This window comes from Meles meles, chromosome 3, assembly GCF_922984935.1.
Source record: "Meles meles chromosome 3, mMelMel3.1 paternal haplotype, whole genome shotgun sequence".
Classification (NCBI taxonomy): Eukaryota; Metazoa; Chordata; class Mammalia; order Carnivora; family Mustelidae; genus Meles; species Meles meles.
In genome coordinates this window covers 46,875,588-46,900,787 of record NC_060068.1, presented here as the reverse complement: position 1 = coordinate 46,900,787, position 25,200 = coordinate 46,875,588, and positions in this window count along the sequence as shown.

Sequence of the window (25,200 nt, the reverse complement as noted above, 5' to 3'; positions counted from 1 at the left end):
TGGAAAAAACCTCTTTACACAAATAGTGTTGGAACTACTGGATAAATGTATGAAGGGAAGATAAGTCTTGACTCTGTCCCCTATTTCATATGATACAAAAAATCAAGATGCATTATAGACCTAAATGTAAAAGCTAAAACAGTAAGGTTTCTAAAGGAAAACATAATAGAATATCTTTGGGGCTTTGGGGTAGGCAGTAATAAATACCAACCATAAAAGAAAAAAAGGAGTAGAAAATTTGACTTCATAATTGAAACCTAAAAGCATGGACTTAATAAAAATACAAGCCTCAGACTAAAAGAAATAGACTTGAGTTTAGAATGTATCAAGAACTATTAAAACTCAGTTTAATAACAATAGATAAGAAATGGACAGGGAGCCCCTGGGTGGCTCAGTGAGTTAAAGTCTCTGCCTTTGGCTTAGGTCATGATCCCAGGGTCCTGGGATCGAGCCCCACATCAGTGCTTCCTCCTCTCTCTCTGCCTGCCTCTCCACCTATGTATATCTCTGTCTGTCAAATAAATAATTTTTTTTTAGAGATTTTATTTATTCATTTGACAGAGACAGAGATCACAAGTAGACAGAGAGGAAGGCAGAGAGAGAGGAAGGGAAGCAGGCTCCCTGCGGAGCAGAGACATGTGAAAGGCCAAAAAGCACATGAAAACCTCAAAATCATTCATTGTCGGACAAACACAAATCAAAACTATAATGAGATCCTACAGCACACCCTCTAGCCTTAATTTAACGGCTAAATTAAAAATACTGGCATTATCAATGTTTTCAAGTATGTGGAACAACTTGAATTCTTGGTGGAGGGGGGTGTAAAATGGTGCAACCAATACAGAATACAGTTTAATATTTTGCTTATAGTTACTGTACATTTATCATACAACCAGTCAATTCCACTTCTAGGAATTTACCCAGGAGAACAACATATGTCCCCAAAAAGACTGTGCTTAAAAGTTTATAACAGTTTTACTCATAACAACAAAAAAGCTGGAAAGAGTCCAGATGTCTATCAACAGGAGAATGAGTAAACATATTGTAGTATAGCCACAAAATGGAATACTAATCAGAAATTAATAAAAGACACAGAACAACATGGATGAATCTTTAAAACATTAGAATGAGTGAACAAAGATATGAAAGAATACGTGCTGTATGATTCAGTTTTATACGAAGTTTACTAACAGGGAAAACGAATGCATGGTGGTAAAAAGTGGAATGGTGACTGCCTATGAGAGGTGGAGTTTGGTGAACTGGATGGACATGAGGGGATTTTCTGGTAAAAAGTGATGAAAAGGTGGTGGAAATGTTGTCTATCTTGATTGGAATATTGTTTATATTGGCAGATACATTCCTCAGAATTCAAGATCTCTGCATTTCATTGTATGTAAAGTATACCTCATTTTTTTTTTTTTTAACATGAGAAAAAAATGAGAATGGGAAACCCAATTAGGAAATCATTGTGAAAATTCAAATGAGAGATAGTGGTACCAGTGGAGTGGTGGAAGTAGTTGGATGGAAGACATGAATTGGAGGATACAGAAAAGAATTGCTTGTAAATTGGGTGTGAGGATGAAGAGAAAGAAAGAAATCAAGGATTACAAAGGTGAGAAAAGGCATCCTCTTTGGGAAGTTTTGCCAAAGCTTTTCTTTAGTAGTTCAGCATGCCCTCTATCAATCTTTCTATATTTTCCTCTGTTCATCTTTGTTTGAAGGGAGTTCACCATTTCCTGATTTAGCAAGTTAGGGCAAGTCTTTGACCGAGTTGCCCTTCAGTCCATTTCTCCACCTTCCCCTGCTTTGTTCTTTGTCATACCCTGGAGGGTTGTTGCTCTTCCATTCAAGCTGTGTCTCAGGCTGCCTGTCAGATGACTTCTGGTTGTGTTGGCCAATGCAAGAACTGTAGGGTGATCACAACTTATGAGGAAGAGAAAGACCAAAAGGTTTCTCCCCTTCTCTCTCCACAGGAGCATGTGTCCAACAATGAGCACAATAACAAATGGCTGTGTCTCATTCATGGCTCCAGCTTCCAGGAGGTAACTTCTGCCCCTGAGCTCTCCTAAACTTCCATTTACCTCTTTTTAGTCCGGCAGCCTCATAATGGCTCCTGTGGTTGCGAATTCGTGAGCTGCCATGCATTCTCGTTGGTTTTTAGGCATTACCATCAGTCCTGTGCCAGATTTCTTGTATTAACCTTCTTCTGTTTAAAAATTGTAGTCTGATTTCTGTTTCCCTGGTTCAGCCTTGACCAGGAAAGGAACAGAGCAATAGTGGGACCTACGAACTTTCAAGATGGGTTCCAATTTGCTTATGGTCTTGCTTATTGTGGGTTGGTGCTCATGAGCTTGAAAAACTCAACTGTTATATTTTTGTAAGAAAGGTCAACTTAATAATAACAACATTCCCTTTGCCTTCAGGGATGTTGTAAGCAGCATTTTGGGGATCTAATTTTTTTCTCCTTAACATGTATAATAATTGGCTTAGTGCTTTGCTCAAAATAAATGTTCCATAAACACTAGCTATCATCACCTTCAAAGCTTCTTGTACTACTGTTCTTCAGTAAGCTCTTCTCTGGAATTCTATAGTCCCGAGGAAAATACATTCATAATTAACCTCAGTCTTAAGGGTTCATGTACAAACGATTATGTTAAGAATATAATTTAATGAACCTTACATAAGGAAGAGAGAGAGAAGTTTCCTAATGGACTAAAAATGTACTTGCTTCAAAATATGTCTAAAGGTTTGAGATGATGAAAAAGTTCTGGCAATGGACAGTGGTGACGGTGAGATAATGTTGTGAAAGTACGGAGTGCAACTGAAGTGTACGTTGAAATGGGTAAAATGGGAAATTATATGTTGTACACACTTTACCATAATTTTTTAAAGTGACAAACAAATAAGCCTACAGAAAGCAGAAAATACGGGATTTGGGGATGTCTGACAAATGTATTTTTAAAGATTATGATTTAAAAATATGTCTGTACAAATGTGTGTTAGTCTGATGTTCTTAATTTCAGAGCATAACAACAGAGAAAATGTAAAGGAAAATGAGGCATAGTTTATTTCTTTTCCCCTTCTACCATCTGTTCACATTAGCCACAAAGAAACACCCTTATAAAATTCATTAAACTACCAAGATATAATTCAATGTGGTAATAAGTCTTCAACACAATGTACACAATTGCCAAATGACTATGGCAATGACATCATTGTAATGGTCATAATTACATGACAATTCAGATATTTGATCATTCAAAACATCAGTAAAATAACTATTCTTCTTTTTTGTCAGCCTCTAAATACCTCTATTCATTCTTTATTCAAGAATCTGTGGCTTTCAGGGAAGAGGTAGAAACCCAATCCACCAATGATGGAGACAAAGCTAGGAGAGGGGGAGGAGGATAAGGTTTTGAGGGACGGCAGGAAAAAAAAAACTGCACCACGCACTTGGAGAGGAGTGGGGGAGATGAATGTTCATGAAGCCAGCCTAATTATTGGAGAGCGAAAGGTCATCAAAATCAATTTGCAGCATGATGTACAAAGGTCATTATCAGACTCAGATTTTCTCTGCCCATTTAAAACACAATAAAAATAAAGTGAGTGCTTTAATAACTATGATTAGTAAAGAAAAAAAGCATATCATTGAGCCATCTGTTTAAATATTTGTGCTACCTTAGTTTTACTCAAAACAGCATGAAAGATGAACAGTGCAGCGATTTTTTTTTTCTTCTATTTGTTTGCTTTTAAAATCCTGACATTTTCTCCACTGGTTGCTGAGATTTATAACACAGATGAAAGAGCTCCTCTAAAATTACTGCCCTTTGAAATCAATAGCACAGTATTTGTAACGACTTTCTTTTTATTAGAGAGCACTTCGTTATTATTTTTATTATAATTTTATGGGACTGTCTGGAACAGAATTCATCATTCACTCATTTGAAGTATCTCACTTACTCAGTGGCACAGATGGCCTGATGGGAGGAGATTTAATCACCCTGTGTTAGGGCCGCCTTGATGCTAAGGAAATGCAAACCATGAGAGAGACAGAAATAAGTACATCAATAACGTTATCTTGGGTACTATTTAAAACTCTCTGGAAGCCAACTGATTTGAGAACTTTGGAAGTTTTAGTTATAAAGCTGGATCTTTCTCACTTTCCCTCTAAAAATTAAGATACTACTGTATGGGGCAGGGCTTTTGAAGTTTGTAACTATCTTCAAAAAATACATTTTACATTAAGACTCAGTGTACACACACATAAATATTCATGCATGTCCTGAAATTTAAGACGCAGTTTTTGTCGTATAATACGGGAATCACTGTGCTTTTTTTTCTAATCAAATTTATTTATTTTTTAAAATGCCAGTCATCATCCAGTAAACTTTCTAATAAATAGCCTGGGTCCTTATATGAAAAACAGATTCAAGATGTTCCTTTGTCTTTTAAATGAAATAATGTGCGTGAGTGCTTAGTACGGTATCTGGCACGTGGTGGACACTTGATATTTATAGTGGTTACTGTGAGAAACGTCCCGAATGTGTTTTGCGAACTACTCTACTTTGAAGCAATCAGGAAATGTTCTGTCTGTAGAACTGGCTTCTTCTGAAATTTATTCTTTTCTATTTATTTTGTCCTGTCTTCAATCTAACCACCTGGTTCTGAAAAATTAACCAATTGACTCGATCTTATAGAAGACCTAGAATGGCAGACAGGAAAACTATAAACATGAAGGAGAGATCAGTGGAAGACTTACATTTCCTTTCTATTCTCAGCTTCCTGGCTCTTTGACTTATTAGATCTTATCTATATAGTCTGATATAGGCAAAAAGTTACAAGTGTAAATTCCATAAAATTGCACCTTTATAAAAAAGTTACAAAAGTCGGTAAACTGTGACCACAAAAAAGGCAAAAAAAAAGAAAAAAGAAAAAAGAAAAGGGGGGTACAGAAAAGTAGAAACACATAGGGAAGAAAATGAGGATTTCTTTAACTTTTGACTACACGTTGTATCATTCACTTAATTTTCAGAAACCTGGAAGGAAACTTTTGAAATCTTTCAGCTAACTGAAGTATCATATTTATTCAATAAATATATATTTATTGAGATCCTATGTTTCTACTATAAGAGAGTCTAAGTTTTATACATGTTTCATTATTTTGGTTAAGAGAGGAATTATCCTTTCTAAAATTTTTTTTTTTAAAGATTTTATTTATTTGACAGATCACAAGTAAGCAGAGAGGCAGGCAGAGAGAGAGGGGGAAGCAGGCTCCCCGCTGAGCAGAGAGCCCGATGCAGGGCTCCATCCCAGGACCCTGAGACCATGACCCGAGCTGAAGGCAGAGGCTCAACCCACTGAGACACCCAGGTGCCCCTCCTTTCTAAAATGTTAAATTTTATGTCTTACCTATGGTAAACTAACCAAAAATCAAGAAATGTGGAAACATACTGTTTATGAAATTTCCTGAAACTTATTCTTTTAGGTGAGGGTAAGAATCTGAAAACCATGATACCATGAACATTGAGCCAGGCTAAGAAAACCTTAATCTGGATCACCACCACTGAGAACCAGGCAAAGAGCATTTTTAGGGAGATTAGTAAACAAAGATCAGAAAGAAGCGGTAAAAGTCAGTGGGAAAGACAACAAAGAGTGCTTCCTTTTCTATGCAGACTCATGTCATTTCCATTCAGCGGATGAAAACATGAACATTTTCTCGTTGCCCTTTGTGATGGATGAAATGCCTGTGTCTCCCCAAAATTCCTCTGTTGAAGCCCTAACCACCAATGTGATGAAATTTGGAAATGGGGCCTTTGGGAGGTGATAAAGTTTACATGAAGTAAACTTCATGACACCTGGGGCCCCCATGACACATGGGATTTGCATCCTTATAAGAAGACCAGAGCTCTCTCTTTTCTCTGTTGGGTGAGGACCCAGCAAGAAGCTGGCTGTCAGCAAGCCAGGAAGAACTCTCTCCAGGAACTGAATCTGCCAGCACCTCTATCTTGGGCTTTCTACCTCCCCAGCTGTGAAAAATAAATGTTTGTTGCAAGCCATCCTGTCTATGGTATCTTGCTGTAAGAACCTGAATTGATTTACACGTCTTTAGTGTCTGGTATTTGATAATTGTTGAAATGTTATTTATTTAGCTTGAGCCATAAACCTGTGAGATGTGTTCTCTACACTGACCTCCATAATGACAGGAAAGTAGTGACAAAAATTTACAAAAAAGATGCTGGAGCCTGGCAGAAGTGTGCTTTTGCTGGTGAAGCAGTGTGACTTCATTAGACAGAAATGCTGTGTTTGCAGAAGCACAGAAATATAGGTAGGAAGGGGAAATGTCAAGCATTTTTCTAATTATTAGTTTTTATTTTTATAGTCATATTTTTGCCCGAAGTTGCCATTCTGAATCCTCAAGTCTTCATTTTAAAAATGCAAGTTAATAGGAATTCCAGCATAAGCTTCAGTTTATAGTACACTGCTTGATGAATGTGGGGTTGATTAAATTAAATACTATTGACATAGAGACTTTCAACTCTGAAGCCCAATTACAGGGATGAAATGATCACGAGAGGAGACTCATGGGACAGTTCCTCAGATGCTTCCCCCCTTCGGCTGAACTGAAGACTGAATTTCTTATGGTGACGGTCTGATGAATAAGAATTCTGAGATAGAAATAGTGTATAGATGAAAGTGAGCTCCTCCTCATGTCTGTGCTAGAACCACACCCTGTGGCTAGTGACCTGATCACAAAATACAGGGATCACATTCAGCAGAAAAGTCGGAGCCAAGCACCAACGTTCATCCACTGTGGTATTTTTGATGTTAGGCGCCCAGGCTCTGAAAGCCAAAGTGCCTGGGTTTGAATCATGACTCTGTTCAATTTCATTGAATGTGGCAGCTTTGTCTGGACTTCCTCATCGGGAAAATAGATACACAACGTCTCACAAAGTTGTCCGGAAGATCGAATGAGATCATCCAGGGAAGCCCTAGATCAGGCCGATCTCTCCCACTTCTTGGACCTAGAATTTCCCACTTCAGAAACATGCTTGAGAAGAAGGCATTGCAGAACCAAGAATTAAAAGGAGAGCAGGAAACTAGTCCAAAGGAAAGACAGTGAAGCTCAGAAGGATTAAAATCCCTGCCTGGATCTCACAGTTGTCATTAAAAGTCAAAAGCCAAACACCAACTCTTCTGATTTTCCACGGTGGTCCCCCAAGCACTTCTGCACATGGCCTCCACCAAGGAGGAACGCTTCTCCACATGGTGATGAGACGAGTCAGTCACACTGCGTAGACCCTCTTCCCTTCCCGCTTGTCCAGGTCTAGCCTACACCACTGTTCAGCCCAAATTTTTTACTGTCAGCACTTTCAAGTTTTGCTAAGGCATTGTTGTCATCTTAGATTCTGCCCGAAGCCCATCAAATCTGAAGTCAGCAATTCTCTGGCCATAATGAGGCATTTAATTAATATTGTTGTAAAATGGGCTTTCCCGTTGGCATAGAGACGAAGCAAGTCTGCGTCCTCACTGAGGAGGGATGTGTGTTCAGAGCTGCTCTCTGCATCTGACCTTTCAAACCAGGCCACCACATGGCTTCCTAAATGTGTTTTCTAGTCCTTCTCCGTTCTGACTTGTTGGTGAGCCTGCCCTGTGAGACTAAAATCTAGTTTATGGGAACAAATGTAAAGGTTTAGGAACTCTGTCACATTTCTTGATTTTTTTTTTCTCTGTTGGCAGACGGATTTCAATTGTCACAAGTTTCTTCAAGACAATTGAAAAGAATTAATAATACTTATGTACCTTTGCTTTCCTCTCAGCCCAGTTTTCTTGCTTTGGGGAATAGCTTTAAAAAGGGGTAAAGAACACGTTTCGCGAGAAAACAGTTGTTTCAGTACAATAATTTGGGCTTTATGTCATATTAGAGTGCTGAGTATAAATTTATCTTTGAACCATGTTTTATTAACTTTTCCCCCATAGAGTTCCATCAGAAGACTCTCTAAATAAATGATGTGCTCAGCCTGCTAGTTCTTATATGCATACCAATTACTTCTAGTGGTTTCAAAACACGTAGTCAGTACTTTAAACAACCATGATAATATCACAAACTAAAATATTCAACATCTCCATCTCGGTATGCTGTCACCAGGCAGACGACGATTAGACTTGGAAATCAGTTTCACTGCTGGTAAGCTGAGTGGCACAATGCATTTTATATCCATGCTTATGTCAAACTCAATTAACATTCTAACACAGTATATTTCAAAGACACTGACCTAATCTCCGTGAACAATGCGTTTATTTATTTCACGTTAAAAGCTCTTACATTTTATGAAGTGTTCTTAAAGCAAAGATGCTCATTGTCATGGTAATATTTAAGTTGGAGCTTCTGAAGAAATGCAGAAACAAATATACTTACTTTAAAATTCCTAGTGTAAGTGATGCATGCCATTACTGGGGGAGGTAAAAGGAACTCACAAACGATCAATCTTCAGAAGTTTAAAATTATATAAAGATTCTATCTCCTTACAAATAACATTTTAAATAGCCTGTGATTTTCTTTTTTTGTATACCCCAGCAACAGAACAGTTGAAACGAATTTATTTGAGAGGGAAATTTCAGGTCATGTTTATATGTATTTACCTACTTATTTATTCATATACTAATGTCATCTCCAGTTATTAATGCAGAAGCCAATGAACAGAATAGGGTTCATACATAAAATAAAAAACCATACTAAGATCTATACAGATATGTGTAGATATGTATGTTTGTGTGTATGGGGCATCTGGTACCTTCCTCTCTCCGTTAACAACGAATTAATAGTACATAATAAGCTTCACATTAGTTATTCAGATTAGTTATTCAGAATAATAATGAGTAAATAATCAGAAATTTTAAAAATCAGGAGTTTTTCAGGGAAACCCGTCAGTGCAATGGTACTGATAGGAAGTTTCTATTGAGTATCAACTGTTAAAACTGGGGAAAGACTTTGCCAACATGATGGCAGAACATCTGGATAAAAAAATGAATGGTGCTCTTAGATTACCCATCTGTTTTGTCTACACAGCATGAACAGTCATATACTAAGAAACACTGGGCCAGTTAGCACAGTATAGATAAAGCATCTCAATATTTAAAGTTATTTCGGAGTTAACATCTGGATAGTGGAACATTTTTTTCTTCACATCTGTATGTTGGTACATTGCAGAGACACAGCCCTGAGATACAAGATTACCGCTGCGTTTCTTTTTAAAAGTTTGCCATTTATAGTTCATTAGATATTATCTTCTTTTAATCATACTTGATGAAACCACATGGTGTGATAACCCGTATCAATGAAAAGCCAGAGAGATGAAAATTAAAATCTTGTATTTCAGAATAAATTTTATTGAACATTTATGGAAAGGAAATGGAAAGACCAATATTGAACATAAGGATAGCATTTCTCTCCAAACATGTTTCCCTAGCTGAGTCAGTATTTTGAACCTGGCCGTGACAGCTGGAATTCAGAGACGTTTCCCACTTTGGGGGGGTGTAAATGTTTGATGCCATATAGAAAGAGCGTTTTTAGAAGAGGATGAAGACAGAGTTCCTTGAACTTCTCTTATTTTTCTCAGGTTCTTGAGGCCTTATCATCCTTAGACTCCAGCCTGAAGAATCTAATCTTACAAAGTAGGAGAATGTAGTGTACTTAGTGACAATAGGTTGACAATCTAGAGGGAAAAAGAAATGCTCTGTCATGATTTCCCCTGCAATTTTTTTCATTTTTTTTCTTACAAATATGGCTACATTAAAATAAATTATTTTTCTAAAAGGTCATTGCTAGATGAGAGAAATTTTGATCTCATTTCTTTATGTGCCTTAAAAAATGCTAATTCTCTGTAAGAAAAAAAATATATTTAAAATTTAATACCGGGAAAAATATTCTTTGTTATCCACCATTCCTGCGCAGGAGGGGGAAGAAAAATCTCTCTTTTATTTCTTGTTCAGTAGTGACATTTCTGATGAAAGCATTGGTTTCAGCCAATTTATTTTTGTAGCAAGCCTGATTTTATGTAGCATCACATGGCTCCGTTCAATTGACATCTTTTTTGGTGTGAGCGGGCACATTTCCAGAATAAAACTAAGGCCCCACTTGGGAACTGAATGCAGGTGTCTTCTACTGTACATTTAAAATGAAGAAGATCCAGGACACACTGCTCAAAGCATTAGCATGAGTCTTATGTGAATCCAAAGCTGTTCACCTGGCAGAAAGGTAACACAACCCTATGCTGAACCCGCTCCAGCAGATTTTATTGATGCAGTGGCCTGGGGTACACTGGGCCACTCTACCCATAAAAAATAATTATTAAGCTGTGGAATGCATTGCACTCCACAGCGTAGCACCTGAACTAAGCTCAGAGCACTGATTAATACTTCTATTTATGTGTCTTGTTTTCTGTTGTTGAGGAAGGTACCTACAGGCCATCCATTCATTTCCATTTCACTTTTATTACTACCTCTATTAAAAGGGAATCAAGAAAGCAATGAAGTTTCTTTTGTCATAAACAATAGGAAGGCCTATCTCCTGACTATGTCCTTTAGATTGAAATCATCTATGGTTACTTGTATTTTTATTTGAAGCTGCTAAGCTGGAGTCATGCTGATTCCCTGTGGAACAGGAGGTGGGGTGTGAAAAGCACAGCATCTGCAGCTCGCCTTTTAAGAAGTGCTTCCAACTCAACCTCCCACGGACCCAGGGAATGCCTCACCTTAGTAGGACTCAACGTCCCCATGGGCCTGGAGATCCCTGGGTCTGGAAGCTGTCTTCCCCAGATAGCTTCTGTCAAGAGCTGAGATTGAAAATTCAGACTGCCTGGCACCCTCACACTCTTTTTGTGCCCACATTAGCAGTACTGCCATGCCTGCCTTGGAAGCGACTGGAACAAAAGCCCACCTTGGACCTAGCAGACTGCCCAGAGTCTTTCATAGAGCCCTCAGTACAGCATGGGAGGGAAGGGGTCTGCAAGCCTTTTCCCTTCTTCATGATCTTTGCTTAAAAAATTTCCCCAATAATCTATATCACACAGCCTGGTGGAATTTTTTTCCAAGTTCTGCTCCATGGCAGATAGCAGTTATATAGAAAGCTGTCTTACCTGATAAGTCTTGCTTTGGAAAACAAACATATTCTCTCCTAGTCCAGTTCTAGACCAAGTGCAAGTCCAAGGCAGGGCGGGAGCAACAGATAAGCTTCCATGTCACTTCTGAAGGGTAAGGATTTCAGCCAAAATTCCAGGCTGGCTCATATGCATTGTTGAAGTCTGGTGCTTGTCAAGAATAGGATGGAGTTGCCCGTAGGAGCTCCAGTAGAAGCTGAGCAGAATGGCAGAAGCCAAACATTTTAGTCCGACAAGAGCGTGGAACAGGAAGTCTGCAGTAACTAAGCAGGAAGGTAGAGAATGAGAGACAGGGAGCAGGACTTGTCAGCATCAAGAAATGGTGACTCTCCCAGAAAGCCAGCCCTGAGAACAACAGATCCTTAAAAAAACACAACAAAACAAACACAATAACGCATAAATAGCCAGGCAGAGAACTTATTGTGGTCTTAGGACAGGGGCATTACTGGCAACTTATTGGCTGGTGGGTTTGAAAGCAATAATGAAATGTGCTGGATTCTGACATCTACTATCTAAAATCGGTTCGCCCATTTCTTCCAATTATTAAGAAAGTCCCAGGGGAAAAAAATGGAAGCAGCCTCTCAAGATAGTGTGACCATATGTCCCAGTTTGGTGAGACAATGGCACATTTTGTCTTTGTCCTAGTATAATTAGCAAGAGAATCTCCTTTCATTCTAAAAAAGACTCCTGGTTTCAATGACAAACTTTATGGTCACCTCACTTAGAGGGCTCTGATTGGGAAAAAGAGGGAGGAAATAAGGATGAAGCCAGGCTTCATCCATTTATTCAACAAATATATATTGATCAGTTGCTCTGTGCCAGGCTGTGGTGATACATCTATAAATTTGATAGCCGCTTCTGCCCTCCTCACAGAGTCAGCCAGGTAACAGGGAAGATAAATAGCTAAAAGGAAAAGTAAATACCAGACATAGTCTGATTAAAATTAATTTCATAAAGGACAGCTAGGTGGTGATTAGAGAGTGATACCCGAAAATAACATAAATATTCCAGAAACAGGAAATCTGAGAAATAAAAGCTATAGAAAATAGGATGTATTGCGGACCTTCTAGCTCTGGTAGTGAAACAGATATCACATGCCCTATTTTTACTCCACCTCCAACTTGATAAGTGTGAGTACATGAAAATTCCTTTTAATAGATCTAGGACTCATTTAATCTGCCGCTCTGTCCACCTACCAATATTTATTCCTGTAATGCTCAGAACACTGCACCTGCTGGTCATGTAACTAGCTAAGAGACCTTATCTTGATAGAATTGAGCTGGTTGAGCTCCAGGTAGTTGGGATTAATCCAGATCCTTTACAGACTAGCATTACTCAATACCTAGAGGTCAAATAAAGCTGTGCATTTTTTTTAAAGATTTTATTTATTTATTTGACACAGAGAGAGAGACAGAGAGATCACAAGCAGGCAGAGAGAGAGGAGGAAGCAGGCTCCCCGCCAAGCAGAGAGCCCGATGTGGGGCTTGATCACCAAGACCGCAAGATCATGACCCGAGCCGAAGGCAGAGGCTTAACCCACTGAGCCCCCCAGGCGCCCCAAAAGCTATGCATTTTTTGAAAGTAGTTTCTATATGAAATTTTTTTAAAAGAATTGATGTCGCCATGATGAAAAAATAAAACTATAAATTTTTTAAACATCCTTTTCTTGGTCTACATCTCACTCTCATTTCTGTGTTTAAGAACACAGGGTATGTCAGGGTGTGCATGGGCTACTATGTATTTTTGTGCTCAACAACTTGGAGTCTATTGTTCCAGCTCTAGGAACTGAGGTCCAGGCTCAGACTTCCTTCACTGGAATTTCCTGGCACTCTCTTGATCCATTCCCTTTGGTCTCCAGCTGCCTAGGAGAGCAGTCGGTACACCCTTATCTCCTACCCAATTGGTGGCCCCATGAGATCAGAGAAGGACGAGCTATTCCTCCATCACCATCCCCCCCACTGTGGTCTCATTAAGAGCATGCAGCCTATCTCCTTATCAACCTCTACGTACAGGCCACACGCTTTCCCTCCTGTAACAATATCCCACAGAGCCAGAGTCTTGATGATCTCCTGAAGTAGAAGTAGAGCTTATGGTTAGCCCACACTACCATTAGTAAATGCTACTATTACAAGAAAAAAAATCCATGGGTAACTATAGCTCTTTCAAAAAGGAAGGGAGGGGTGCCTGGGTGGCTCAGTGGATTAAGCCGCTGCCTTAGGCTCAGGTCATGATCCCAGAGTCCTGAGATCAAGCCCCGTGTCCGGCTCTCTGCTCTGCAGGGAGCCTGCTTCCTCCTCCTCTCTGCCTGCTCTCTGCCTACTTGTGATCTCTCTCTCTCTCTCTGTCAAATAAATAAAATAAAATCTTAAAAAAAAAAGGAAGGGAATTATTGTTTAACTGAACTGAGTACATAACTATATGATAAAGCCCTTGGTATGAAAGAAAAAAACTACATGTGTAAAGAGAGAGATTTTCCAAACACCCGACTGACTTCTAAAAAACCTCTTAGAAGCAAATGCTTAAAACCATTGGTTCCTTTTGTTTTGATTCATGAATCACCAAGCAGGGTTCTGATCTCAATTTACTTTCCCCAATGAGAGGAATGTACCTAATGGGTTGACTCAAATATTCCAAACTAGTTAATAGTGAGGATTCCCAGTGCACTTTAATAACTTACTTACACTGTGTGACCTAGGATTGTAACTGCTGTGACTCCCACCTCTGGGGGACTGATAACCAAGCCAGCCAGTTATTGGAGGTGGCGCAGAAGTTACCTTTCTTCTCTTCCAGGGCACCCACAACTCTTAGAGTTTTGAAAAGCTGCCATGTTATTCAGACCCAAAGAATGCTGGTAGTTGATTAAGATGATTCCCCTTAAAACCATAGGTGACCCTGATATGAGAGTGAAAATTGGTTGAAATCAAAGGAGAAAGAGAAAAGAATTCAAGTACCCCCAGCTTGTATTTATCTCTGCATTCCTATTTTCTAGCATAATTTTTTCCAATTTATTGAGTAATTTATTTTCTAGCCATAATACTTTGCCAAATTTACCACCTCTGCTATGAACTTAGGTATTTTTCTGTAAACTTTCATGAGATTAAATCACTTTTTTTACTTAGCAAATTCATGAATTTCTTTGGGATTTTATGCACTTAGTTCTGTTTTTCAGTAAATGCACATCAGTGTATATATACATAAATATATACATGTATATATATGTGTGTGTGTATAGATACACATGTATCTATGAAATCATTATGATAAAATCATCATGCATATAATCTGTGAAATACAGAATTCCATTAAGAAACATCGATCTCAGTTCCTGGGAAACAGAGGCTTGGGGCTGCCAGATGCAGGGAAGATACGAACAACCAAGCTCACTCCTCCCAACACCACCCAGCCGATCCCACCCTCTTTTCCTCTGAACCTGACATTCAACTGACGGTGCCTGAGATCACTGCTTCGTCCAACTGTTTTGAATAATCAGAACGGCAAAGAGAGAATGCTGGCTTGCCCATCCTGACTTCAATAATTCTCTAATAGAAAAGAGTACTGTAGTTTTTCCAAGTGTCTGCCAAGCGCTTTCTGCAACGGTGACACTCTTGGCCTGTCAACAATAGTCTGAGGCTGTTCAGAAGATTTTCAGGAGCGGTGATGTATTTCCCAGGACAGTATGGCCTCGGCCTGAAGGATGCATTTCCAAGACAGTTGGCTCCGGTTAGAGATGTTAGGAATGACTCTGCCCCGAGATTTTTCTCCCCTATATCTGGAAGCCTAGTTACGAACAGAAACACAGAACACTGATCTGAGGCTGGGTGGCTTTTGTTTTATGTGTTTATTTCAATATAAAAATGAAAGGATATTTTGTTTCTTGCAAAAGCCTGCTGTTAATTTCATCAACCTCTACTGAAAATACACACATAACACTGCTGTTGGCCACACTGGGTAGGACAAGGTAGAGATTAGAGCCCCCCACTCAACAGGTCAACATTGCTGTGACCCCCTGCCTCTCAGGCCCAACAGGGCCATGTTCCTGTGCAAAGGACAGAATATTTGAAGGATCTTTCCCATGTCATCAAGCGCCTATCAGTTTATCAGTGGCATGAGGTTGTTGGTTGACTGATCCTGCCACAAAAGAACATTAAGAGACTTTTTTTTTTTTTTTGGTACTTGAATGTTTTATCAAAGTTTTTTCATAACCAAATATTTTCAATAAGGCCAATCAGTCTCTTCGAGAATACGAACATTTGTTCTAAAAGGGAAATCTCAAGCTGCAAAGTGAACTGTAAAAGGTAGAATTGAGGGGTGCCTGGGTGGCTCAGTGGGTTAAGCCTCTGCCTTCAGCTCATGATCCCAGCGTCCTGGGATCAAGTCTCGCATCAGGATCTCTGCTTGGCAGAGAGCCCGCTTCCTCCTCTCTCTCTCTGCCTACTTGTGATCTCTGTCTGTCAAATAAATAAATAAATTTTTTTTAAAAAAAAGGTAGAATTGAGCTAGAAATGAGCATGACGAGGTGCAATATTCAGTGTGTATATCAGATTTAATTTTGCATAAGAAATGAAATTCTTCAGCTTATTTTTTAATTAGCTTAAGCAAGTGCATTCGGGAACCAATAACACGGACTTACGGGAACTGAATTACTGAAAGGGTTCGGAGCCCAGGCTCTAAATCACAGGCCTTGAGCTGATCTCATAATTAACACCAAGCCGAAGCGCTGCATCAAATGCTCCAGAAACACCTTTGCCAAAGAGTGGATGGGGAACACAGCCATCGTTATACCCAGGCAGTAGCATCTCAGGGACTACAAAGCCTCGCCAAACATTGGGAAGTCAATTACATCAACGTGCTAAGCAGTTAATGTCCTGTCAGGCACATCTGTGTTTACTACCGTCAGATAGTCCCAGCTGTTCACATCGCCTCTGTTTGATGGTCATTCTGGGACCTGCCCGATGTTGAGAAGCATGTTATTAGACAAGTAAATTCCTTACCGAGGATTGATCAAGGAGGGATGTGAACTCCAGGATGCTGGAGTTGGTTCATAAAGTTGAGGACAGAGACATGTCCTGGCAATTACAGAAGCTGAATTTATTTAGGACTCTTGATCAGGGCTTTTAGGGGTCTGCTAGTGCTGTGGTTTAAATTATGCTTTCAAATCCTTCCTGTAGTTAGGTTCTTTTAGGGCGCCTCAAATAGATATAAACCCTTCCTTTCCTTGGCCTGGAAGCCATCAGGTGCATTGCTACTATACAGATAAGGAAAAAGAGTCATTGAGATGCCCAGAGCAACATCTGAATCAAACAGCTTTTTCTGAGGCCAGGTGCTGTGGATTTAAGAGAGGAAAGTGAACGTGTCTGTGTGAGGCATCTTCCGTTTGCCTCTCCCATATCCCCTCTCCGCCCTTCTCCACCCCGCTCACTGCTCCGCAAGCCTCTGGGGATTCGGAGCCCTCTGGCTTCCCTCTGGGGCTCAGTCCCTGGGGCACCGTGGCAGGAGGGGCATGAAGGTAAAAGAACTCTCTCCCCCTCTCTGGCCTGTTTCCGTTCACCTGACAACTCGGAAAGGTCACAGAGCAGAGACGCCATGGGGCTTCTCTTCAGCTTTCTTTGAGCTTAGGGTGGTGACAGTCTCTCTCTGATTATCCTGGGTGCTGTACCACTCCCTGTGATCTCCTTACACCTTGCCCAGGTCTTTCTTCTTTTAAAAAACTTCTTTGAACTGTCGTAGTTTGGGTGTGCTGTCTTGTTAAGGACCTGGCTGCCCCGGGCGCCTGGGTGGCTCAGTGGGTTGAGGCCTCTGCCTTGGGCTGGGGGCGTGGTCTCGGGGTCCTGGGATCGAGCCCCGCGTGGGCTCTCTGCTCTGCAGGGAGCCTGCTTCCTCCTCTCTGCCTGCTTCTCTGCCTGGTTGTGATTTCTCTCTGTCAAATAAATGGGTAAAACCTATTAAAAAAAAAAAGAACCTGGCTGCCATACTATCCCCGCCCCAAGCTCGCAGGCTAGTTGGTGAACACACAGCCTGCATAAACGCCTGGAGAACAGAGAGAGACCTGGGTTGTTCCGCACCTGAGTGACACACCCCAACCCAAACCTCAGTACTTCACCAGGGAACAAGTTCACAAAGTCTGTGTCTTTTTCTCCCAGTTCCTTCTGCTTTCCTAGCGTACACTTTGAAGATAGAGGGAGAGGGAAATACAAAAGAGCAGCAACAACAAAAACCTAGAAGTCAGCCTCACTTTGAAGAGTTGCACATCGCCTTCTATAAACTTTTACCACCAATCCCACGGACTTTACATCCATTTCCATTTTGTTCTCTGTGTTCTCAGCCTTTTCTCAGACAAGAATACTTGGCCTAGTAAGTCCTCAAGACAAGAAAGAAAATCTGCTATGGCCCAAAATTCTGGTCCATGCAAAAAACTGCATCCATTTTACTGTTAAATTCAGAAATATTCAAGTTTAGACTCTCATGCTATGGCTTAAATGGTAGCTGGCTATTCTGGTGAACTAACGAATTGGTTAAAAGATTTGATTAAAGCTACTTAGGTTAAGTGCAGGAGTTTCGCACAAAATGAGAACCAACAGTGAGGTTTCTGTTCATGGCGGTTACATCTGGCAGCTCATGATCAGAGGATAGGATTTGGTCTCAATCCTTAACCAAAATGAAATTTCTTTTTTTTTAAATTATAGTATTTTATTTATTTATTTGAGAGAGAGGGGGAAGCAGGTTCCCCACTGAGCAGAGAGCCCGACGCGGGCCTCGATCCCAGGACCCAGTACCCAGATCATGACCTGAGCCGAAGGCAGAGGCTTAACCCACTGAGCCACCCAGGCCCCCCCAAAATGAAATTTCAAGAATAGCATGAGGAGGGAAATGGTTAGTGCTGGTGGCTGTTGTCTTCTAAATAAAACTTTTCATTGCTCAGGATGAAGGACTTGTATCTCTCCTGGAGTGACTCAGCAAAGCCAGATGGCTCAGAATCTTCAGGAAGCTCCCACTGGGTTAAAAGAAGAACCCGTAGCTGCTCTGTGCTGCCTTTATTACTGGTTATGGACCACCTTCGTGGAACGACTCAAGGTCTCCACAGGTACAGCAATTTCTTTTTTGGCAACTTTATTGTCAGACAATCTGCCTTCTGGGTATGTTGTTATCGCTGTAGTCAATTGATGTTCTGACATTGTTCTTGGCAGGCTTGGTTTTCCAGGGCACTGCTTGGGGAAAAACCATGAAAAACCTGGCACTGTTTTATACACTTTTCTTTCTTGTGTGTTATACTGTACAAGAATGGAGGTGGGACAATTGTTCCTTTAAAAAGTATGGCACCGTTGAATGGAGAAAAGGAGTGACCTCAGTCCATAAAAACCTGTTGGGCACAGGCTTTCCCATGAGAAAGAGCAGTGAGGTGTATGAGTTTTAGCACAGAGTATAAAATTATTTAGTTGACTTTTAATCTTAGGTAGAAGATTGACCAAATTTAACTCCTATCAAAACTCAGATGGGCAGGGGCGCCTGGGTGGCTCAGTGGGTTAAAGCCTCTGCCTTCGGCTCAGGTCATGATCCTAGAGTCCTGGGATCGAGCCCCACATCCGGCTCTCTGCTCCGCAGGGAGCCTGCTTCCTCCTCTCTCTCTGCCTGCCTCTCTGCCTAGTTGTGATTTCTCTCTGTCAAATAAACAAAATATTAAAAAAAAACACAACTCAGATGGGCAAAGAAAACATGAATACTTTATTTTGTCTTAAGCTTATCTGAGCTTCCAACCCTGTCACCATCCACACCCCCCACACCTCCGTCCCCTGCCAACTCCCTCTCTCCTACTCTGTGAGTAACAGGAAAAAACTTGGTAAATGTCCCATCCTGTTTAAAGTATAATCCATTCAGATAATTTAAACAACCCAGTTACAGTGTTTAGTCTTTTGACTAAGCATGTTTTTCTCTGAGGTAGCTCCCAAGTCCTGTTTCTTTCCTTGTGGAGCTATCTGGTCATATTGGTTGAACCAAGTGACCTAACGAAACTTGCCTCCGTAGAGAATAGTTAGGGCCCATCTACTCAAGCTTCCCGCCTCTTATCATCCATGTGCTGCTTGCTCTGAAGGTGTTCCCCACGAAACTCTGATGTCGAGTCCCTTGTGATCTTAGTCCACTTCATTCAGGGCCAATTAGCACTCTCTGGAGAATGTGACCTCCGCTGGGTTTGTGCTCTGTCTATTGACTTCTGTGAGACATGGCTCTGACTTCCATTTGGCCTTGTCTTGATTATCTCCTCAGCTGCCCATGGCAGACAGCCATGTCTCCTCACATAAGCAATCCCTCTAGCCTCTTCTCTGGTGAGACTGTACCACATATTCTGTCTACACCACTTAGGAACCAGAGGATGCTTGGAAAAGCTGGATATCAGGGGTTCCCTCTGCTTCGACCCGGTGCATCATTGGGTTGGTGTGATTTATCCTTTACTGGGGTAAGAAAGTCTCCTCTAAAAGTCACAAATAAAGATAAGGACAAAAAAGGACACCCTCACCAGTCCTGTCAATGTACTTAACATGCTTTCTTTTCTCCAAGATGATGCCCAAAAAGGAAAACTCAACAGACATATATATTGCCCTATAACTCTCCCCTTTATACCATCTTCTGTGCATCACCTCACACAAATTTTCTGGGACCAGAAGAATGAGAACCTTATTTGAAATGCCCACTTATATCCTCTGAACTCCTGCTAAGCCACAATAATGTTAGAACTATCTTCTCTCTAGTATATGTAAGTAAAGTAATGCTGGTGTTAAAACAACCACCCCAAATCTCAGTCACATAATACGGTACAGATTTCTTCTCAGACACCTCACGGTCCAATGTGGACCAGTATTGGAGACCAAGATGCTCTGTTGTATGGCCTTATGGGGGGACCCTGGGATCTACCCATGTTCTTGCTCTTTCATCTTCTAACATATCTGTATTCCCCTCTGGGCTCTTTGTGTTCGGCTGCAGCTGAGGAAAGAGCGTGTGCTTGGAGGAGTGTACAGGTTTGGGGCCAGGCTTGGAAGTGGTAAACATCATTCCTTCACTCTACTGCCACTTAACTGCAGGAGAGCCTGGGGAACACCATCTTCCTGGGTGTCCAGGACCAATATGAAACAGGTGTGATGACCATATGGCAATGTCTCTGTCACAGCCTAGTGGTACAATCTATTTACTGAGCCCACCAAGATTGATAGTGAGTATTATAATGGTGGGTTAAGGATTAGGAAGAGGCGATGAAAGGAATTTTCAGTATCTACTCCCAAGCTGTGAACTTCCATGACATATACTGAATATCTTTTACTTCATGCTTTAAAAAAAATAAAATAAAATAACCAATCTCCTTGGGAATATGAGTATCTATTTTGAGTTACAGTGAGCTCTGGTATGCAGGCATGGGGAGAAATATTTTTTTGAAAACTTAAAAATTACTCCATTACAATATAGTTGTAATGGCCCTTTCCCAACAGAAACATAAATATGAGAATGATCTAGAGCATAGACCAGGGTCATTGAGAAAAGACAAACATGCCTGTCTAGAAACTATTTGGTAAAAGGGTTAGATAACTTCTGGTCCACACACAGGGCTGGCTTCTTAGACATGCAGCCTGTATAATCACACAGAACCCTCACTCATGGGGGCCTCAGGCTTGGTTCTGCCATTGCCATCCGGAAATTCTTAATTTTTTTTTTAACATGAAGCCCGGATTTCCATTTTTGCTCCGTATGCCACAAACTGTGTGGTAAGTCCTACCCACTTGTGATTATGCCCAGAGGGGATGAGACATCTCTAGATGCTTAGTATCTTCAAACTGTACTCTGAGAAGCTCTTTGGAATTGGTAGACGTTCCTTAGAGACGTCTCCAAGGTAGAGGTGGTGTAGCATTGCGGGGAAGGGTGCATAGCTCAAGCAGATGGTCTGCTACCCACCTTTATTCATCACATGCATCCAGTGTATGCATGATATTTCATGTGAGGAATGAAGCCAGTGCTACCAACGTTGGAAGCCAATGGGATACAAAATTCCTCTCTTTTTTGATAACATAACAGAAAGTCAACTGCAATGAGGGTGAAAAGAGATCTAAAACTCAGTTTTAGGGCATCTGCGTTTATCTCCTACTTCTGTCCCTTTTCAGCTTTGAGGCCTTACACAAGATACGGCTTCTCTGTCAGTGTATTTATCTGTTAGACTGAGATAATAGTAAACTCGGTATGCTTAGTCTCTTAATTCCATAATACAGGTGTGGATACTTTAAAAATAATAAGCCCCTGTACAAATAAATTATAAGAGCATAAAATATATTTGAAATAGACTTCTTTATTTTTAAATATATTAATTTGTAAAACTTAAAATGAACAAAGAGTTGATACTATAAGGACACGAAAAAAAGAAACAGTAGTGCCTATTTGATTCTATATTCCTTGGTTATTTACTGATCAGAGGCCTTACATGACAGGGCTTATTGGTAGTATTGTGCTGTCAACTCAGTAGAATTATTAAAATTAAATGAGCAAGATATTAGTCAAATGTGGTTTCCCAAGGCTTGCTTACTTAAATGGCCTTTGGTACCCAAAATGCTGAGAAACATCACTCCTGTTCCTCAATACTCTGGAGTATACTAATGCAATTCAAATCTTGGAATTCTGCAGCAGATACTTCTGAAGAATAGGTACTTCAGAAGAGACCCCTTAGTCAGTATATTCCTTATTCTGGAACTTCTGGACCAGACCCTTTGTGGCTTTCAACTTGGTGACTGAGGAAGACAGATCCCATTGGTCTCTCTGCCTTGGTTTTGGTCCTTGAGCTACAACAACACAGTGAAATGAAAGCCCTACACAAGGGGGAAAGACTTTCTTCCTACAGCAGAGTTTCTTTTATTGCTTCCCAATGGATCTCATCCCAGTTTTCAGCACGTTCACGTTTCAGAAGGCGCTTCCCAAACAGGAGACTCAGCAGTGGCTTGGGAGCCAAGAGGGAGTGGCAAAGTAATAGGGAGGACTTTGAAGGAGGAAAAAAAGGGGGGGGGGGGGGGGGGCGGATATTCCAAAGAGAAAATAAGTCCTAAAGGAAACCAATTTAAAGAGTATTCTGCTGGCAGAGTAGTCTTTTCCCACTGTCCTTTGTGTAGTGGCCCTATTGTCTTTGCCCTTGATGTACACACGTCAGAGGTCCCCTGGTTGGGGGTCAAATGAGTTGCGAATAGGAGAGCCAAAGCCTGTGTTCTCCAGAGAAGGCAGAGTTTACAGACAACATACATAAATGGCTGACATGTAAATGCCTGAATAATTTTGAAACCATATTCTTTTCCTGCCTTCCTCTTGCATAACAGCTCTGGGACATGCACGTGGTGGACTTGGGGTTACATATGACTTAAAAGAAATTGCTACGTAGGCTTAATATGAAAGAACTGTCGGAGGAGTTTATTGGTACGGAAACTAAAATCTTGACAATGGTAATAACATAAATCTAACATTTTTGAGTATGTATTATTACTTATTAGACTAAGAACTATCACATGAATTATCTGAACTTTCATGACAATCATTACTTTAGCTATTATAATAACTGTCGTTATGTTCCATATTTCCCGGTGAGAAAATAGAAGCTCAGAAAGGTTAATGGCTTATCCAAAGCTGCACAGCTTGTGTCTGGAAAGGGTCCATTCTTTTGCCCTGACTTCCTGAGCATCAAAGTCCATAACCTTAGCCCTGTCCTTACTGCTACTTTCTGTGCATAGAAATCATATGGCTACAGGAACCTTAAAAAGATAAAAAGACCAGTAGACTTAGTAATCCCAACTTTCAATTTGTATCTAGAACTACAAAAGAGCAAATGTACTTTGGCAATTTTCTGGTGAATTTGATCTGTGACTAGAGTCAGAGCAAATTAATCAGTCCTACCCGCTGGCTTGGTGATGACTCATTTCTTGCTTCCTTTGAACAGTGTCTCAAATCTGTTAGTCAGAGAAGTCCTCACTCCTGGTGGGAGGGGGGTGATTTGCCCAATTCTTCCATCCTTCCAACCAGAAAATGTTCCAGCTACAATCTGAATGTGTATCTTGGTCCTACAGTCCTACCAGAGGGCTTTGTCGCTCACAGCTACTTTTTTTTTTTTTTTTAATTTGATGGAGAGAGAGGGATCACAAGTAGGCAAAGGGGCAGACAGAGTGAGAGAGAGAGAGAGAGAGACAGGGGAAAGCAGGCTTCCCGCTGAGCAGAGAGCCCCATGCAGGGCTCGATCCCAGGACCCTGAGATCTTGACCTGAGCCGAAGGCAGAGGCTTAACCCACTGAGCCACCAGGCGCCCCTCACAGCTACTTTTTACAATAGAACCCACTCACACCATCATGAGAAGGCGTGTTCAATGACACCTAATTATACTTGGGTCACCTTTATATCAGCAATTTAAGAGTTTGTCTTTCAAAGAGTTCTTAAGAAAATCAACTACTCTGACCGTGTCCTTGATTCAAATATGAAAAAAAAAATAGCTATACACATTTATGACCCTCAGAGTATAAGCATTTGAAGATAAACATAGTAGTTTTCCACCAGAACTCTAGCATAGAAAGCCCATCAGAAGTTCAAAGAAAAATTCCCTCCTAGATGGTAAGGTGCATGAAGGCAGGGAGGGTGGAGGCCCAGCTGACCACCGAATGTTCCAGGCGTAGCGCAGGGCTCTGCACGTGGCCGGCAATCACCAGAGTTTGGAAGGTGTAAATACAGAGTTACACCTCATACTCGTTCCCTTCATAGCCTCTTTCTCAAATCTGGAGGCTGCACTGTGGACTCATGGGTAAGAAATTACCCATAGTAACTGATTCTAGTTTACAAACTGTTGTCCTGGGGCTATTTTTTATAAACTGAACTTCCGGTTTGATCAAATGGCTCCTAAAGGCCATTCTCGTTGATGGTGATTACAGTCAGAGCATTGTGCCACAGACACGGGGTTCTGACCTGAATAGGTTATAATCTCCTCCGTGGAGTATGGTGTTCTTTTTGGCCTCCCCTGGATTTTGACCTGCTGTTAACAGCAGCCCACCTGCCTTAATAAGCTATCAGTCAAGATACTGGGGTTTCATAGAAGGAGGTTTTAGCAAATTTGGGATTGATAGGATGTCCCAAAATAATAATTACATTTTACTATGTTGTGCTACTTTGTGTTCATAATTTTTCCTTTTAAGCCTTTTATTTGGGTTTCTTAAAACTCCGAAGTTGATATAATTTCTTCTACTTCATCATGTGGTGCGGAGGCTCTCCCACTCCTCCCCTGCCAAGCCGATCGCGAACTCCAAGGAACCCCTTGCCAAGGGGATCCTGAGAGAGAGAGAGGTAATATACATAAAAGGGAAAAGAAAGAAGTCACAGAGTATACATTTTTTTTCCTCTTCAGCTCCTCTTATAGGCCTGTCCTGATTTCTTGTAGGCCTTGGGCCTATTTTCAAGGCTGCGCTCAGCTTTATGTAAATCTAATAGTTCCTTCTTTCCATGAGCTCTACATTACACATCTTAATGCCAAATAAATGTTTCTGCCATTCTTGCACTTTGGCTTTCTGACTGGGTTTGTGTGCATTAGTAAGTGCAATGGCAGAATCTCATTTCTTTGAATAGCTTCACAATTTTCGTGCACCTACCATAAAAACAAGCAAATTGACACCCTGCCAGGAGTAGCCAGAGGAGATCTTAGAAGAGTTCGTAATGACACTGTTGCCATATTGCCTGCCTGTAAATAATTCATTAAGTCAACCACCCTTTTGTTTTAAGCAAACACAAGCAGATGCCTTTCAAACTGGATGCAGACAACAGTCTTCAGAAAGACATTATTGTAATATGACACTTAAAAAGAGCGTACTTGCTTTATTGATTTTTGCAGTGGTGATACACGGTGATTACTTCTGTTATCCATTTTGTCTCACTTGCAGGCTTTGTCCTTCACTCTTATTATTTTACACTTGTGTGAGTATGTGTGAAATTTCACTTTTGATGGCAGGAGTATGCAAAGGTAATGAGATTAATTCATAATCAGTGAAGTAAACCCAGGCGA